General features: G+C 39.8%; 1 protein-coding gene across 12 annotated transcripts in view; it reads right to left on the bottom strand.

Annotated features, from left to right (window-relative positions):
* Nucleotides 1–17,236, bottom strand: part of vav2 (vav 2 guanine nucleotide exchange factor) — a 195,262-nt gene that overhangs the window by 118,127 nt on the left and 59,899 nt on the right. The window lies entirely within an intron of this gene.

The following is a 17,236-nucleotide window of genomic DNA, read 5'->3' as shown; positions in this document are numbered from 1 at the left end:
GCACTCAAGGCAAGAGTTTGTATTCCAGTTCCATTCAGGTTGAGGTAAGAAGTCTTGCACTCAGTTATACCAAAAGGTATCTTAATCTATCTCAACTGCATCCAGCCGAAGACTAATTCAGTCATTAATAATCACCATTCTCATTGCTTTTAGGCAAAAAACAGCAGATCAAATTAGATGGAGCTTCTGTCTAAAGCACTCCACACCAAACTAATACAAGAATGGTTGATATTGATAAGGAGGAAGCTGAAGACCCACCAGCTTGTTTTTTCCTCCAACAATGAGCAGGTGTTCAGTTCGTGGAATATATGGCAAGCCCAAATGTCATCTAATCGTAATAAAGTCAAAACTGTAACATAATAATGTAATAGTGACACTTTCCTGATCTTCCAGAATTGCAAATATGGCTGCACAATGGCGCAGTTGGTAGAGCTGTTGCCTTGCAGCAAGAAGGTTCTGTGTTCGATTCCTGGCCCCGGGTCTTTCTGCATGGAGTTTGCATGTTCTCCCTTTGCATGCGTGGGTTTTCTCCGGGTACTCCGGTTTCCTCCCACAGTCCAAAAACATGACTGTTAGGTTAATTGGTCTCTCCAAATTGCCCCTAGGTGTGAGTGTGTGTGTGCATGGTTGTTTGTCCTGTGTGTCTCTGTGTTGCCATGCGACAGACTGGAGACCTGTCCAGGGTGACCCCACCTCTCGCCCGGAACGTTAGCTGGAGAGGCACCAGCAACCCTCCCGACCTCACTAAGGGACAAGGGTGAAAGAAAATGGATGGATGGATGAATTGCAAATACTTTTAATACTTTTTATGTGCAGAGTTCAGCAACGAAAAGCAAGTTGCAATTCACCCTGCATAAGAATCAAGAGCGTCTCCCGCATAGCAGCGTGCACTTCTTGTAAGTCAGAAAGTGTGTCAAGGTCACATTAGAGCTTAGATACACCAGCCATCTGATGCACAGATCCCCTCATGCATGGAGCATTAAGGGGTCCCAACCTCTGGAGCAGTCTCTGTTCTCAACATGCAAGATTATCTTGATAGAGCTGACGAAAGTCTGTCTCCTTTGGCCTGCAGAGATCTGACTTTGCCATCTCCTCAGATTAAAAATACAAATCATCCTGCAGCAAGCAGTCTTAAACGAATCCACACAAAACCATCTGAACTCCAAAACTCCTGTTTCCTTTTTCTAAATCACATTTTTCTTGACCAGTCTCTGTGCAGTAACATTACATTTCTGCATTTTGATATTAAACTGCTTAGACGTGTGTCGCTGTTTGAAACAAATGAAAATGTTCAGCTGAGCAGAACAACAGCTTGATACGAGCTACTGAGTTTCCAAAGGCCACATGGGTGTGCACAGAAAAAGCTAATGAAAAGTTTTACTTTTTTTTTCTAGCTACTGTCACATTAAACAATGAAGGGAGAGAAACTAACAGTTTGAAAAACTCTTTACTTTGAGGTTAATTGCAGGCCGTTGTTTTGTATTTTAGCTAACTGCGCCAGTATGTCAAGATCTCCTCCTGTCAAGAAAAAATTTGATGATTCCATGTCAAATATTTTCAAAGTTAGAAATAAAAAAAGTTGTAGGTACAATAATAAGCAGGTAGCTGTCAGTAAAGCTTACACAACCCGTCCTCGTTTAAAATCCCTTAGCAATTCAGATTCCAATATATATATATATATATATATATATATATATATATATATATATATATATATATATATATATATAAAGACAGACACTTCCTCGTCCATCTGCCAGTTCACTTTGGGGAAGAAAATTAAGCAGCTATTATTGCAACAAAACCACAATTTTTTATATATATAATTTACACAGCTGGTTGGCAACACTTGGAGAAATATGGCAGTAAAAGAAATAAACTGTAATTCTGGTGATGTTCAGTTTTTTATTCAACACTGCAGTAATTATTTTCCTCACCTTTTTGTATTGAAAGGAAAATGTTTGTTGAAATAAGCATCCAGAGTGATGTACTTGAGCCTTACATGTCGCCATGGAAACACAAGCACAGTCGAACTCAACGTGTTGCTAATGTAGCTAATGACAACACTCAGTTCTCCGCCTTTTCAAAATTTAATGGATGTGACACAGAAGATTATAAAAAACACGCATTGACTGATTATTTATACATCAGCATTTTAAACTAATAACAAGAATCGTAATAGAAACGACGTTTAAACGTAGAGTTTCTGGAAGACATGTTTCAGCGGTATCCGTGTTCGTTCCTCTTTTCTTCAATGACGCCGTTACATAAACCAGCACATTGTGTCCAACGGGACGCTGTAAACGGCACGACGCTCAGTTACTGCGCCCATAAGCTCACTATACAGCAACACTAGCCGGCTTACACAGCATAAAAAGCTCTATCCAGGTCATTCACACACTGGCACACATACACACCCCGAGCTAACGGCATGATGTTCTCTCCAGCTGACTCACATGAGTGAAGTCGTGTCAAGAAAGATAAGTCACAGAGTGAAAGGATGAATTCCCGCTAGTGTGTAAATGTGTGCATAAGGGAACATACTGTATGAACGCTGGTACATTAAATCATGCAACCTAATGTGTGTTCAGCATGTCTGTGTGTGTGTTTCTCCTGTTTGTGAGGAAACAAAGAGTGAGATAGGTCCCCTTGCCTCCTGCTTTTGCAGTGTGAACTCCCAGAGAGCGAGAGTGCTGCCAGGACTTCCACCTTGAGTAAAAAAAGGAAACAAGTGCTTACGACCCGTAAGACTTTCTTCCACGAGAGCAATTTTCCATTTCTGGGAGCGAGCCCCAGAACAAGCTAAAAGGAAAAAAAAAAAGCAGAAGCGAAGAAAATATTTCCATCACACTTGAACATCCCCCCAGCAGGACACAGAACAAGCTCAGAAATGCTGTGTGACAACAAGGGAATCAAACTATGTTAGAGGAAAAAGCCTGTGGCAGAGACTTTCCTCTGTCATCACAAAAAAGTTTTAAGGTTTGACGGCAAGCGATTCAGGATGAACTAGTGAAATCATCTCTAATAAATATGGACCAGAGGATAATTTATACCACTCAGGCCTATAAAATAAACAAATAGTTTCCACTCAGTATTCAAATAAAGCAAATTCAATATTCAAACGAGACTGTTACTGTCAGAGTGTCTCTCAGTTTTATTACTTTTAGCGATCATCTGCAACACTCGCCGATGAATGCGGTACAGTGGAACTGCATGCGGCGCCGTGAGCGCACACACAACGAGCGCACTGTTCTGCTCAGGATGGAAAACTGCTGTAGCGGGAAGTCTGACTCTGCCAGCCAGATAAAGTCTGCAGTGTGTGTTTAGCGTGTGGGTCTGAGTGAGCGGGCCTTCTAGCAACTTTAGAGGGGTGTGGGCAGTAAATAATTGCACTCTGTGTTGGTCATTAAAGTTGTGCACAGCTTGGCACCTTTTGCTGCAAAAAGCAAATCACTCTGTGTGTAAACCTCGACCCAAAGTGGTTCAGTTTCCCTCGAAAATGAGAAAATATAAACGGAAAAGGCCAAGAGCTGCGTTCATAAAGGTTTCAGCAGGGAATTGAAATCGTCTGTGTTGGCATAATTGAATTTCAGTGTTGCGTTTGATGTTTTTGACCCGAGCTTACCGACTCAGACAGAAGTTGTGCCAATTTGGTTAGGAACAGGCTTGACAGATCAGGACTACTAGTTGTTATTTTACAATAATTAGTCTAAATGAACAAGAACAACATAAGGCATGCCTCAAAGCACTGTTTTATGACCTCTTTTGTTCCAACTCTTCATTTTCAGATTCTGGAGTTCATACACAGGGTCTGTCTCTACACAAACTGAGCATATTGCACAGTTGTTGTTTTTGTCAATTTCTTTGTTTGCTTTTATTCTTCTGTAGCAGAGAAGACAGAAGTCACTGCTTTTGGTACCAAAAGCATAGATTGCAGTTAATATTCACCAAATAAAAAGAACACGTACACATTTATTTCTCACCGTCTGAAGTTGAACTGGGCCAAACTTTCCCTGCTTCGTATCAGTTGGTCACAAAAATTGTTTCAATATGCCAGAAAACGTAGCAAGAAATATTTTTTTCTGTACCTTTCTGCGAATTCAAAAGGCTAAAATGTTAAACATATTGCAAAACAAAGGATTTTCTGTAAAAACAGCACAAAAAAAAGAGTATCACCCCAGCTGTGATATGCCCTCTGCACTGCCTTACACTTAGTGTAAATCTAAGTGTAAGTGATTCAACAGGCTTACCTAATAAAGTAAGGTTAGAATATTAAGTGCAAAACTGACCAAAGAACAGAAACATAAAAGAAGATCATTAAGAAAGTGTTATTGAATCGGTTGGCATGATTGCAGCTCGGTCTGGAACCCTCTGAGTCTGTAACTGAGGGGATTATTGATTTGCGCCATTCAGGGCCGACACCAGCCCAGTCCGGCTATTAGCTCGCCGTCCTGCCAGCCAGTGTCAGCATCGACACCACACTCCTTCATCACAAAGGGCACTACAGTGCCCATAAGAGTGAACACACTTCAGCCTCAAAGGAAATGATAGGAATGTCACTCAGCGTTCTCGTCTCCCGTTTTTCAAAGTTCTCCCTAATTCAGGTCAGATTCTCTTTAAATTTCAACTTTTTCTGCAGCGTTATCTCACCTGTCAAACAACTTGACCTCTGTCTGGCGATGTTTTTGTTTTTTTCAGTCCTAGTCTGCTTTCGCTAAATCTGTGAGCCCCTGTTTCTTGCATGTCCTCTCACTTCATCGCGCTGTCTGTCCGGTTTAACCCTCCTTACTCAGATTTCTCGCTGCACCTCAGAGAAGCTATGAGCCTAAAAATGAGGAAGGTGCAGACAGGCAGTCATGTCTTGTTGAACAAATGCTTAATATTTAATCTTTTCACACAAATATAGAACCATTAGAAAAACAAAAGAGTTCAAACTGGTGCACAATGTCTGTGACAGCGAAAAAAGATATTTGAAATATTTTGCCTGAAAGAATCTAAACTGCAAGAGACTTAAGTTTAATTTCATCGTCTCCTTTCAATGAGCCTTTCGTCCACTCTTTGTCCATCTTTCACCGTTCTCTCCATAATGCATTCTCTGGCAGGGGGCGGCCGTATTAGTTTACTACCAGGCCGGGGTCCTGCCTGACTTTGTTACATTATCAGGTACAGACAGTCTTGCTGCTGGTAATTGAAGCCTGGGCAGATGGAGCCCAGCAGGGGGGCTGACCAGGCACAGGCAGGGAGATCCTCATACACACGTAGCTTCATGTCATGTCCAGAAAACCTAGTGGCTTTTTTTTTGGAGGCTGAATTCAATTGGTGAACATTTGTGCTGCGACTGTTGAAATGTTTGAAGGTGGGAGTAAATTTGGATGATTCCCCTCCCTCAGTTTTTCCCCAGCAGCTAAAGAAATAGAGCTTAAGCTGTCGGGGAATATTAGGAGACAAAAGTAGCACCATTTATGAAACAAATGGTTAATATGAGAATTATCACTGTTAGTCAGCTGAGAGCAGAACACAAATGTCTAATAAAATATGCAATAAGGACTTAGGAAGCAGTGTTACTTGGGATTATTATTATAACTGCAAAAGAATATATTGTATTATTTCATCAGCAATAGAAATAATACTTTTTATAACATTTGTTTTGCACACACTGTGATTTTCTATCAAAACAACACCAAATACTTTATTAAAATAAACTTAAAACCATCTTAATATACAGTAAAATGATCAATTTCCTAACTTTTTTTTACATATATGTTAGAGTAAAATGAACATTGTTTTTTTTATTCTGTGAGCTACAAACATGCCTCTGAAAACAACAAAACAGATACAGGGTTTTCTGACTTCAAATAACATAAACAAAACACGTTCATATTCATTTAGAAACAACAACCCTAATGTTTTAAACCAGGAAGAGTTCATAAAATCAATATTTGGTGGAGTAACCAGGAGGTTTCCAATGGGGTTCAGTGCAGAGGTCTCTTCATTTTACAGATTGAGCAATGAATACACTTTTCCATAACAGCTTGCATGTTCCCTTTTAGTAAGAGCTGAAATATCATCGGTATTCCAAAAACGTGGAGGAAACTTTTCCCGTGGCCGACATGCGAGATTTACAACACGAGCAGCTTTTCATTGCTGCTACCTGTTCCAATGCACCTGCCGTGAAATAAATGAACGAAAGCACTGAGGAGGGAATCAGTTTAGTGGCCACTGCAGGGGACGCTCATAACACCCGGCAAGCTGCCCAATCCCACACAATAAGAACCCTGTCTGGCAGTTTTTTATTACCCGTATCAAATTACAGCGTGCTACACCACAACTATGAAAAAAATTGTAAAAAAAAAAAAAAAAGAATTCTTAGAAAGACTAGAAACGGGAAACGGGGCCAAAAGAAAAGAGTGAGAATCAACCCGAACCTGGTGAGGAGAAAATGAGCTGAGGGTGGAGGCCGTCTCGACCGAGTGATGAAATTCAGCAGGAGAGGCAAACGGAGGGAAGGATGTGGATTAATGGAGGCCATAAAAAATGAGTAAACTAAAACATCTCACCATTATCAGTCTGTCGCCATCATTCTCAACATTAGTCCCTACAACTTTCCTTAACACATGCGGTGAGTAATGAGAGACCGTGTCATCTATTCAGACTAATTTCCATTTTACAGCCCTTTGATAAGAGGAACCAGAGAGGACCGGCTCCAGCCGAGACTTTATGGGCTCAGCGTGTGTGTGTGCTCGTGCGTGTGTATGTGTGTGTGTGTGTGTGTGTGTGCGTGCGTGTGTCACAGTGATGTGCTCGCATTGATGAACTGAACCGTACAAAAAGCAATGACAAATTTAATGGCCCCCACAGACAGTGCTGTCAATGTTCCGATTGAGTGAAGTGGTTATTTCCCCTTCCACGCATATGCATATCTGACACAGTAATTTTCTAGTCAGAGCAAGTGATAATACAGCATTTATGTGCTTGACTGAACCTTTTGTACTGATATGGAAAGATGCTCTTGAGTGACTCTAATAATGCAAATGGCGTGCAGATGATTTTGTGCTTTTATCTCGTCGATGTACAATTCAAAACCTGTTGTGGGAATTATTTTGTATCCAAGAAGATCCAGCCAGGGAATGTTTACTTTGATTACAGGTGAGCACAGTTTTCAGAAAGTGAATCTGCCAAAACTTTCACAAAGTTGGCATCTGAAGTCTCAAAGAAAGTATACATAGGTACATATTCCTTCTTTTTCAAAACCTTGGTAGGATTTTTTAGTGGTAATCTGGTTCTTGCTCACAGAATGGATGCTCAAATCTTTTGAATATCGAGGTGGGTTCTCTCTGAATCGGCATTTTAGAGGTTTTCAGTGTCAAAAATGTTGGTATTCCCAGAGCTGAGTTGCAAAGTGTGAAGTAGGACACAGTTCAAGCAATGGCTCCACTGGTTGTCTGTCCAAACGTATTACCAAATCATGATGGGAAAAGACATTTTTTTAGGTCAGTTTGAGAGGACTGCTGTTTTTTGTGTTGTAGGAAAGTAGGAAAGTATCCCTGAATCCAGCTTTTCAGACCAGGATCTTGATCTCTCACAAGGCAAGAAGTGTCCCCAGCAAATATGATTTATGCCATTCTAGTGTCGCACACAACGACTCTTGTGTGTGGGACTTGATGCGAGTGAAGCAGGGATCTCCAGCTCGGCCCTCTCAGACTTGCAGCCAATCCTTAATGACTGGCTGCAGTTCTGACAGTGAACACACGCTCCATTTACACAGCAGGCATCGACTGGCTGCCAGAGATCCTCACCCTGTCTGCACCTGCTCACACTGCCAGTCCAGCTACTACAAATGTTAACAAATACCTTTGTTACAGAAATTCATCTCATCCATATTTGATACTGACAAAACAAATTAATGATCAGAAAATGTGTGAACTATTTTACAATTTTCTTCTAAGAGATAAGGATGACCATTATTGATATTAGTAGTAGTATTTTTATTATTATCCATTACTTTTTCATTTTTGCAGAGGCCTAATACAGTTCTGGAAAAAAATGAAAAGATCACGTCACTGAAACCCACTAAAAACCTCCAGATTATTCCACCAAATATTGATTTCCGAGTTAAAACATTCATATTGCTGTTTCTAAATGAATATGAACTTGTTTACTTTTGCTAAAAACTAATGGAAATAAAAAAAATAGGACCTGCGTTCTCCCTACAGTCACCAGTTTGATTGATTGTCTTGTTTTTCATTCAGCATTTACAGCATCGTGAAAAGAAATGGGAAATAAACATCCAACTGAGTGCAGATATATTTGTATTACATAACACAAAATTTCCGCTTATTTGAGCGCATTTTATGACCGTAGCATGCTCGCATTTCAGCATTCCCCATGAGAACTGCTTATACAGTGAACAGTAAAAAGAAGAATGAGAATAGATTCTTATATTTTATTCTTTTCACACCACAGTGATTCCTGGGAGGTTGTACCTGCCTATCACCGCCCCAACCACTGTAGGACTTCAGGATCAGAAACTGGGGGGAGGGGAAATAATGAGCCGCTTCCAAGGAATCCAGAGACGCTTGGCTCAGTGGGGGCTCTTCCCATTTATCCCCTGACATTAGTCGCGCTACGCTCCGAATACGCCACCCACACGAACGGGGAACTCCCTCCTGTGGCCGACGCCTCCCAGACCAAAGGCAGGAGCCTCTTGTGATGGCGCCTCAGCAGCCTTTTTAGGGCCATCAGTACCAACGCAGCAGAGAGGCGACACTTCAGAGAGCAAATCTGTTTGTCTCGCTTTTTCTGTTTCTCTAGCAACTGAATGCAACACTCGCTTCAACCGAGAAGGAGAGAGAAGAGGCCAGAATGCTGCGCGACAGGTTCAGAATTAAAAGCCCAGTAAACAGTTTGTTATGAACGTCATTATTTCTTTTTCTTTTACTCCCTGTTGGTGGATTTAATCGATTCTGCTGCTGAATGCTCGCCGAGAGAAAACGGCAGCTCAATAAAATGAGAAGATGAGAATTAAATAAAGACACAATGTCACCTGCTGCTAGCTAGCAAGGTCATGACGCATCAGGTCACAATGAGCTGGGAATGAAGAAAAAACGCTGGAAGTGACCTTTCATTGTGATGTTTAACAGAAGGAAAGCAGGTATTTAGATATAAAATCAGTATTGTCATGTTTACAGATGTGATGTTTCTCACTGATAGAAAATGCTGAGTCAGTTTTTTCTGGAAAGAAAACATCTAACATACAGTCATGTGAAGTCAACTTAAAGGATATTTTTTTCAAATAAATACGTAAAGGTGATTTTAATTTGTAAATATTTTTTTTATTGTACTTGCTCAACAGTATTTTGCAGTATTTTGTTCAAGCAAGCAACGTAGTGAGATTATTGAAAAAAAATAAATAAATAAAAGATCAATATTTTCTTGTGGATCCAAAAACATTGGAATGGGTCCTATCTATCTATTTGCTTTATTTAAAATAAAAAAAATAAAAAATAAATTGTTTTTTTTAACCGATTTAAATTTACCTCGTCCAAATAAAAAAGTAAAATCTACTCTTAACAGCAATATTAATTTATTTAAATTTTCTTTGAAAAGACTTTAGAATGAAAGTTGCTGGTTGTTTTATATATATATATATATTTACAAAGAAACTAAATAAACAGAAAAGTATGGATAACAAAAGCCCAATGTATTGTGTGGTACTTCACATTTTCCATTTTTAGAAGAATTCCCTTCTTTAACTCACACCCATCCATCTTCCTATTAACTCTGACACAAAAGCATCCTCTCAGCTGTTACAACCATATTTTAGTGATGAGAGTCGGTCAACTAGCCTAGACCAGCCATAGCTTCCCCACAAATTATAATTCCCCAAACTCAAACTTGAAGTGTGAGCACTTCAAACTTTTGGACTCCTGAACTCTTTCCCCAGACGGCAGCCCAGCCCTGCCCCGCAGTCACCTGTTTCCATGGCTGTCAGGGTAACGAGCTGCTGCAGTTGAAGCGTTGGGTGGGCGATCGGAGGGGGTCTAAAAATACGGGGGGAGCGCTCCCATTTATTATTCATGTCAAGAGAAATATCATCAGTGCTGTGCCGCTTTGGAATGAATTATTGATTGTGTCTTGGAAGCTTTATGTAAAAACTTGCAGATGGGGGCGGTCCTGACGGGCGGTTAAGTAAAGTGCAGGGGCAGGGGAGTAGAAATGACAGCCACAGAGAGAGTGGGAGAGCCAGGGAGGGAGTGTCCGGAGTCGAGGAGTTAAATTCTCCCCTTAGGGTGAAGAACCTGTTGGGGAGCTGAGCCGTACTGGAGGAAAGAAGAATATTTCATTGCAATACTTTCTTCTAGTGTCAGAAAGTGGTCAAATGAGAGCTAACATGGTATTTACTGACATATATATATATGTAAACACATCCACCTGCTTCAGATAAACACATCTCACAATACATCTCAAAACACTTAACCCCCCCCCACACAAGGTCATGTGACCATCCACTTAAAAACCCACTCAGGTACTGACAGTAAAGGCCTGCTGCTCAGGACGTGGTCGCTAATGGAAGGGGACGGATTCATCTGAAATGCTGACCCCAGCTGGTTGACCTCTGAACCTTCCCCCTCCATCACTTACAGCAAACTCCCAGGATTTGATAGCAACGCCTCCAGGCTCTGCATACACCGTCGAAGTTTTCAGAGAGACTTCTGTAGATTACAGTTCATATTACTTTAAAAAAGTCAATATTTCATGAAGCAGAAGACTGCAAAAGCAAATATCCAGACAAATTAATCTGTGCTTAAAAAAGCACATTTTTGGGATTTTCATAATAAAGCTTGAAGATACATTTCAATATAAAAGTTTCAATATTTCTTCTGAGTATATTACTGCCAAATAGTAAAGTCAACCTTTCAAAATAAAACTTGTTCTAAAATAGCATGAATGCATCATAGTTATTGTTATGCAGTTACTGCAGTGAACTAAACCACTAATGAGAATAGTTTACATTTAAAAATAAAACTTACAGATACTCTTCAAAATAAGAGCCTTTATGTTTCATACAAAACATTATTGCAAATGTATGTTTCATAACGCTGAAGGTATAAAACCAGGCATTAAAAATGCATAATTTTACCTTGTAAAAATAATGTATAAGTAAAGGAATTCTAGTACAAAATGTAAAACATTTAAAACAGAAATTAAACAGAGATTATTTTGGGCTTTCAAAATAAAATTGACAGATTATAGCAAGCAAGGATTTTTGAATCAACTAAATGAAACCTAAAGATGTTTTTTACAAATAAAAGCCTAGATTTATGATACATATTGCTTCAAAATTGATCGTAACAAACAAAACGCACAAATATTTATCAAAATTAAAGTTAGGCTAAAACCAGACACCAAACATTTATTATCGTTTGGGATCAACAAAAAGACAATATTTTTAATGTTTATATTTTAATAAGAACTTGACCTTTCTGTGGCATGCAACAATTCTTGAAAATGAAACAGGCACAACAAAAAGGTCTGAAAGTTCAACGCTCTGTAAACTGAAGCTCTTAACAGTAAAATAATAATAATAAAAAAAAAAGAACCACAAGGCCGTGCCGAGGGGTGTGCAGCTGGAGGCTAAAGCATGCAGGCACGCTCCAGATGTTAGAGCACTGGGCGTGGAGACTAAAGAGTCGGCTATTTTCAGCCGCAGAGCGCAGAAAAGGAAATGAAAAGGAGCAGAGTTCAGCCTGCACAGGTTCTGGGGCAGCCAGAGAGGGTAATCAAACACCGCCGTCCAACGGCAATCACGTCGCCTCGACACAATAGTGGCTTGCCTGCCCGCTAGCTCTGTCTTATCACAACACTCTCTCGCAGTGAGAGAGGTGTGAGATGAATGAGCGGGAAGTGGAGGACAGTGAGGAACGGGAGGAGATGGATGGGGAAATGGAGAGAAAGAGAAAAGCGGCAGAAATGGGAGCGCTTGGTACAAAATGAAATCTGGGGGTTGGAGTTGTTTCAACTGAGCTTCCTTCATGTTGTAACACACTGGCTGTCTGGTGGTGCGTTTTGAGTATTTGACCACAGAAAGATGTGAGATGAGCTCTGATGCAGGTCAAATTAGTGGAACAGTGCAAATGCTTGTTCTTCTTTGGGAATTTTATGCCAATACTTCCAAAGTACATCTCTAGGGACACGATTAAGTCAACATTTTGTAGAAAATACGTGCAAATCCTTAACTGAAACTCCTGTGCCCTTGACTAGCATTCATGCTTTTAGAACTTTTTTGACGCCACAAACTTTCTTTGAAATATCCCTCTCTGTGGCACATCGTTTCATCTGAGTAAATCTTTTTCCGCGCCGTCTCTTTTTTCACTTTCTGTTTCCACAGTTTTACCTTGGTGTGAGCCTGCGTGCCTCAGCTTGCCAGTCATTTTGCTGCTGGTACACCTGAATTTCCCCACTGAGGGACAATAAAGGTTATTTCTATTCTACTCAGTGCTGCTCTTGTTAATGCTCTACTTGCCCAGACTGTTAGTTTAGGTGGATGGATGAATGGATGAATTAAATAAAGCGATACGGTACCGCTACTCTGTTACTATGGGGATGGTTGGTTCAGAGTGATGTGGTTGGATTAGTCTTCAATCACATTGGGTATTTTACATGTTTACTAATTTGGTGACTTTTGAAGGCAATGTGGTGCACTAGATTTTACGCAGAGGTATCAAAGTTAAGAAGGGTGGACACATACAGACCTAAACTATGTATTTTTCCTCTTCCCATCCATAATTATGCACTACTCTGTTGGTCCAAAGCCTAAAATTTCCAGTAAATACATTTGTTGTATTATTAAAAAATGTAAATGCCTCTGCAAGGTAGTGCTTTTGCACAAAGCAAAATCTTTAGCTAAAGAATCAGCCACAGATCGTCTGTTTTCATGTTGAATTTCCATCCCAACGCAGCGCACAAATAAAATCAATTCACCTTGACGCTGCACCATGGAGTCAGTGAGCATCACCTTGACGGCTCGGACACTTCACGACTCAGTCGTCTCTCTGAGGGTGTACTTCTGGTGAGACGTTCATTTCAAACAAACGATGCGACTTCCTTTAATGAAGACTGCAAATCTGTCAGAGAGCTTCCTTCCTTCGCCGCTCGCAGATGGAAAATTACCAAACTGTTGATAGATGGTTAACAGGTGCAGGCTAATTATGCTAATCATGGCAACAGCCAAATAAACTGATTGCCATGTTCATTTAAATGACAGCAATGTTCCTTTGGTGGCTAATTAAAATAGGTTGGAAGACAGGAAGCGAGGCGGATGGGTTTGGAGAAGAGAGAGAGGAGGTGTTTAAATAAAAGCCTTCTCTGGGGCCTCGGTAATAAGCTGTATTTCATTGGTTTAATGATGTCATAATGAATTTCTAATGATGGGGGATGGGTTAAGGTGAGCGGTGACACAGGCACCAAACTGTAGATTTTACATCTGCAAAAAGAGTGCTAACAAGGGAGCTCGAGTTCATGCTAATGCAAAGTAATGAAAATAAAAATTAGTAGAGGACATCGAGCAGGTTACGTGCTCCATCTGGTCTAGTAGTAGCCCAACGGGAAGGCGAAAGGGGGGGCTTGAAGGCGCAATTACTTTTTATCAGCAACACGCCTTGACAGGTTTGGTCTCCCTTTCCTGGTGACCTGGGAAAAGGCGTCATTACAGGAACTGGAGGCCAGCAGGGCTGACTTCTGGGTCGGTGTAAAGGAGTGAGAGGTGAATACAGGGCCGATTAATGTTTATAGAAGCAGTAAAGAAAAAAAGCCGCCTTATCAGCCACTTCTCTGGTTACTTTCACACTCAGGGCTGCTTTATTTTGCCACTTTATTTTAACCGATGCATAAGACTAACTCTTCTTTAAAAAAATTATTTGCTCTTTAACTGTACTAACACCAGCAGACCAGGAGTAGCAAATCTGAGAGAATTTAAAACAAATCTGTGAAAAGCAAGTATATCATCTCTCCTCAGGTCCAAAGAAAACTACAGTTTCGTCAGAATTCACACACAGCGATGTTTTTCAACTATAGGACCAGAGTTAGAGTTAAAACAGGGTATTACCAAAAGTTATGCTAGGTATCATTCAAAGACTGTATCATATAATAATTAAAAATGTGGAAGAATTGTTTATTTCGGTAGTGATTCAACAGAAACAGACCTTTTTTAATAAAAATATTTTTGCTATGCCCAATAAAGAAAAACACAAACAGGTGCTAAAACACAAATCTGTTCGTAACATAAATATTGTGCAAGAGCTAATTTTTTTTAATTAAACCAGAACAGTGACAGGGTGAGCTACACAGACTTTATACAGTTTTGTTGAGAGACACCGTTAAACCACGTTTAGTAACTAAAGGTTTCTCACATCTGCTCCATTTACATCAACACAGGAAGAAGCAAAACTCTCAGAAGGATCTATGGATTGGATTAACTATTACTGCTGCCAATGACAATCTGATAAAAGCTTAATCAATGGGAACCTAAAAAGCCATCTGGAATCTCAATGGACCTATTATGATTAAATTTAAATTGACACTAGAAGAAAATTTTTCATTAGGTTTTCTACAAAACATAACTCTCTATTTGCGAGCCATTTTTACTCCTATTGATGAGAATATACAGTATATTCTTCATTTCTTGTTGATGTTTGTGTCCACAGAGGGGTATTATTATCTGTTTCTGAGAAATTCTGACCATTTAAATGTATGCTACATCACAGGGATCTACTCTGTTCAATATATTGTAATGTGATGTTTGGCCTTAATGGAAAATCAATGGTGAGACAAGCCCGCCACTGCTGAGACCATACTAAAGCAATTTCTAAATTGACATATGGAGGGCCGGTGTGATTGATTCTGACTGCTGTTGGATTTTAATACCATTCACTGTGAGCTCATTGACTGTCAGACGTTGTCTTGTGGTTTATCTACAAACTGCCAAGTGAGTCCCCGTCTCCTTTTTCTTCTCTCTCATCGTTTTTCTGCTCTTTATTCGTCTCAGTGCATGCTCCAGAGAGTTGATAAGTTTGGATTACAGCAGATATGTTTGATAAATGAGCAGAAGACTTTGAACAAATAACAGAAGCCAGCAGTTTATTCATACTTCACCCTCCTTGTTTTAATAGAAACACATGCTCGTTCGGATGAAGCGGCGCATTATTAACGTTCCCGGCTGCATCAGCTGTCATCATAAATTTAATGACATCATGCCATTATAACAGCGTACAAGCTCAGAGAGAGGCTCTCACCTCTTAAACCAGCCTTCTGTGTGGAGCTACACACAACTTGGAAAGGGATTAGAAAGTGAAACACTCCGTCTTTAGCTGAAGCCAACAGGAAATGCTGATCCTGGATTAAAGAACAGTCTCTTTATTTGCCCATTTTTTCAGACGTATGACAGAAATGAGACCATAAGTTCATTTAAGTGTTTGACCTGCTGTGTGCTTATTTAGCTTTCATAGCCTTTTTAGGCCTGACGCCACTGGGAGAGACTAAAAGAAACATGGAGAGAAAGACTCAGCGATGCTGCAGCATGTTCAGCAGGAAGAACAGAAAACCTGCTTCACCATCCATCCATCCATCCATCCATCCATCCATCCATCCATCCATCCATCCATCCATCCATCCATCCATCCATCCATCCATCCATCCATCCATCCATCCATCCATCCATCCATCAGATAAATATGATCAACCCTTATATCCAGTAATTCATTCATTCATTCATGCAAACCACCAATGCCATTAATCCATCCATGACTCAGTATTAAATGAAATTATATCTGCTCTACAACAGATGAGGAACTAGTGTTCTAGATTGTTCCATCTCGTTAGATGGGCCCATTTTACCAAAGTCCTCCCTGCTGGAAACCTTCATCAACAATCCAAACTGGCTCCATTTCATGACATCAAATGATAAAATGCAAATACATGAATGAATTGATTTGCAGCAGAGTATTGAGCAACTAATTGACCATCAGAAGAGTCCAAATCAGCCTTCACTCCCACGTTAAAGACAGAACTTTGTGGGAAGTTGCAACACAATCACACATTTAATTAAGTACAAAAGTTAACTTTATTGTCCCATAAAAACTCCCAATAAAGTTGATAAGATTTACAATACACTGTAGCTGTAGGTAGCTGAGTATAAATGTACAACAATACATTTGGTTCAAACTTAAAGCTAGCAGGGCTACATCAGGGTTGTTTGGTTTGCTTTCCCACATCCAGAGAGCATTCACACATACGTGTCATTAAATCACTTTTTTTTTAAACCATCCTTCATGATCCACATTTGAACCTGTCACTGGAATATTCTGGATCACTGTAGAAATATCCAAAAATCACTGTGCTTGACTCATTTTCCTTACATGGTAATGTATTAATATAAAGCATTGTCATCACATTATGTTTCAAAACAAAAATCTCTGAATGCTAATAGTTTAAGGAAGACTGAGCCCCACTTTTCCCCTGCTGAGAGGTAAATGTGAACATTTTTCAAGCAGCATGCAGGTCAATGATAATTAAGCACCCACCAATCATCAGCAATTACTCTGTAATATGTTTACATGAATGCAGCTGGGAACAAAACTGCAAAGCAGAGTGGAAACAAAACCCTTTCCATCTTTAGTGTGACATATATTCTCCGCTTTTCAACCTAATGATGTAAAAAAAACAACCTAATACTTTGGTAAAGCATATTTAATTACCCACATTCAGAAACATTTCTTATTTTTACATGTTTTTTTCTCTTTCCCCGTCTCCTTTCCTTTCAGAAACCATCTTCTTGACTGAATGAAAATACTTTTTTATCTAAATCTGCCAGCGTATGGATCATTTTAAGCTCAGTTGTAAGTCTGCTAATGGCTTTTGGATCCTTTTTTGTAAAATTAGGACGTGAAGTATAAACAAGATATATTTTTATGCCTCTTTTGTTTGCTTTTTAGTTGAAACTTACAGGATTACATAACTTAAAAGGTTGAAAAAGCCTTGAAATAAGTTTGCATGGTATCATATTTGTGGATTTTTTCCCCCTCCTTTTCATGAGTTTAGGTCTTAGCAACAGCCATCCGGTGACATGGAACAAGATTGCTGACCTTTAGGTGTTACATTAAATGCTCATCCAAGCTCTCAGCGCCACAACGGGGGTCAATGTAACAGACGGATTTAGGTCTGAACTACCTTTAAACTGATG

This window comes from Poecilia reticulata, chromosome 12 (assembly GCF_904066995.2).
Source record: "Poecilia reticulata chromosome 12, P_reticulata-male-v2, whole genome shotgun sequence".
Taxonomy (NCBI): Eukaryota; Metazoa; Chordata; class Actinopteri; order Cyprinodontiformes; family Poeciliidae; genus Poecilia; species Poecilia reticulata.
This window is presented reverse-complemented; position numbering and strand designations above follow the sequence as displayed.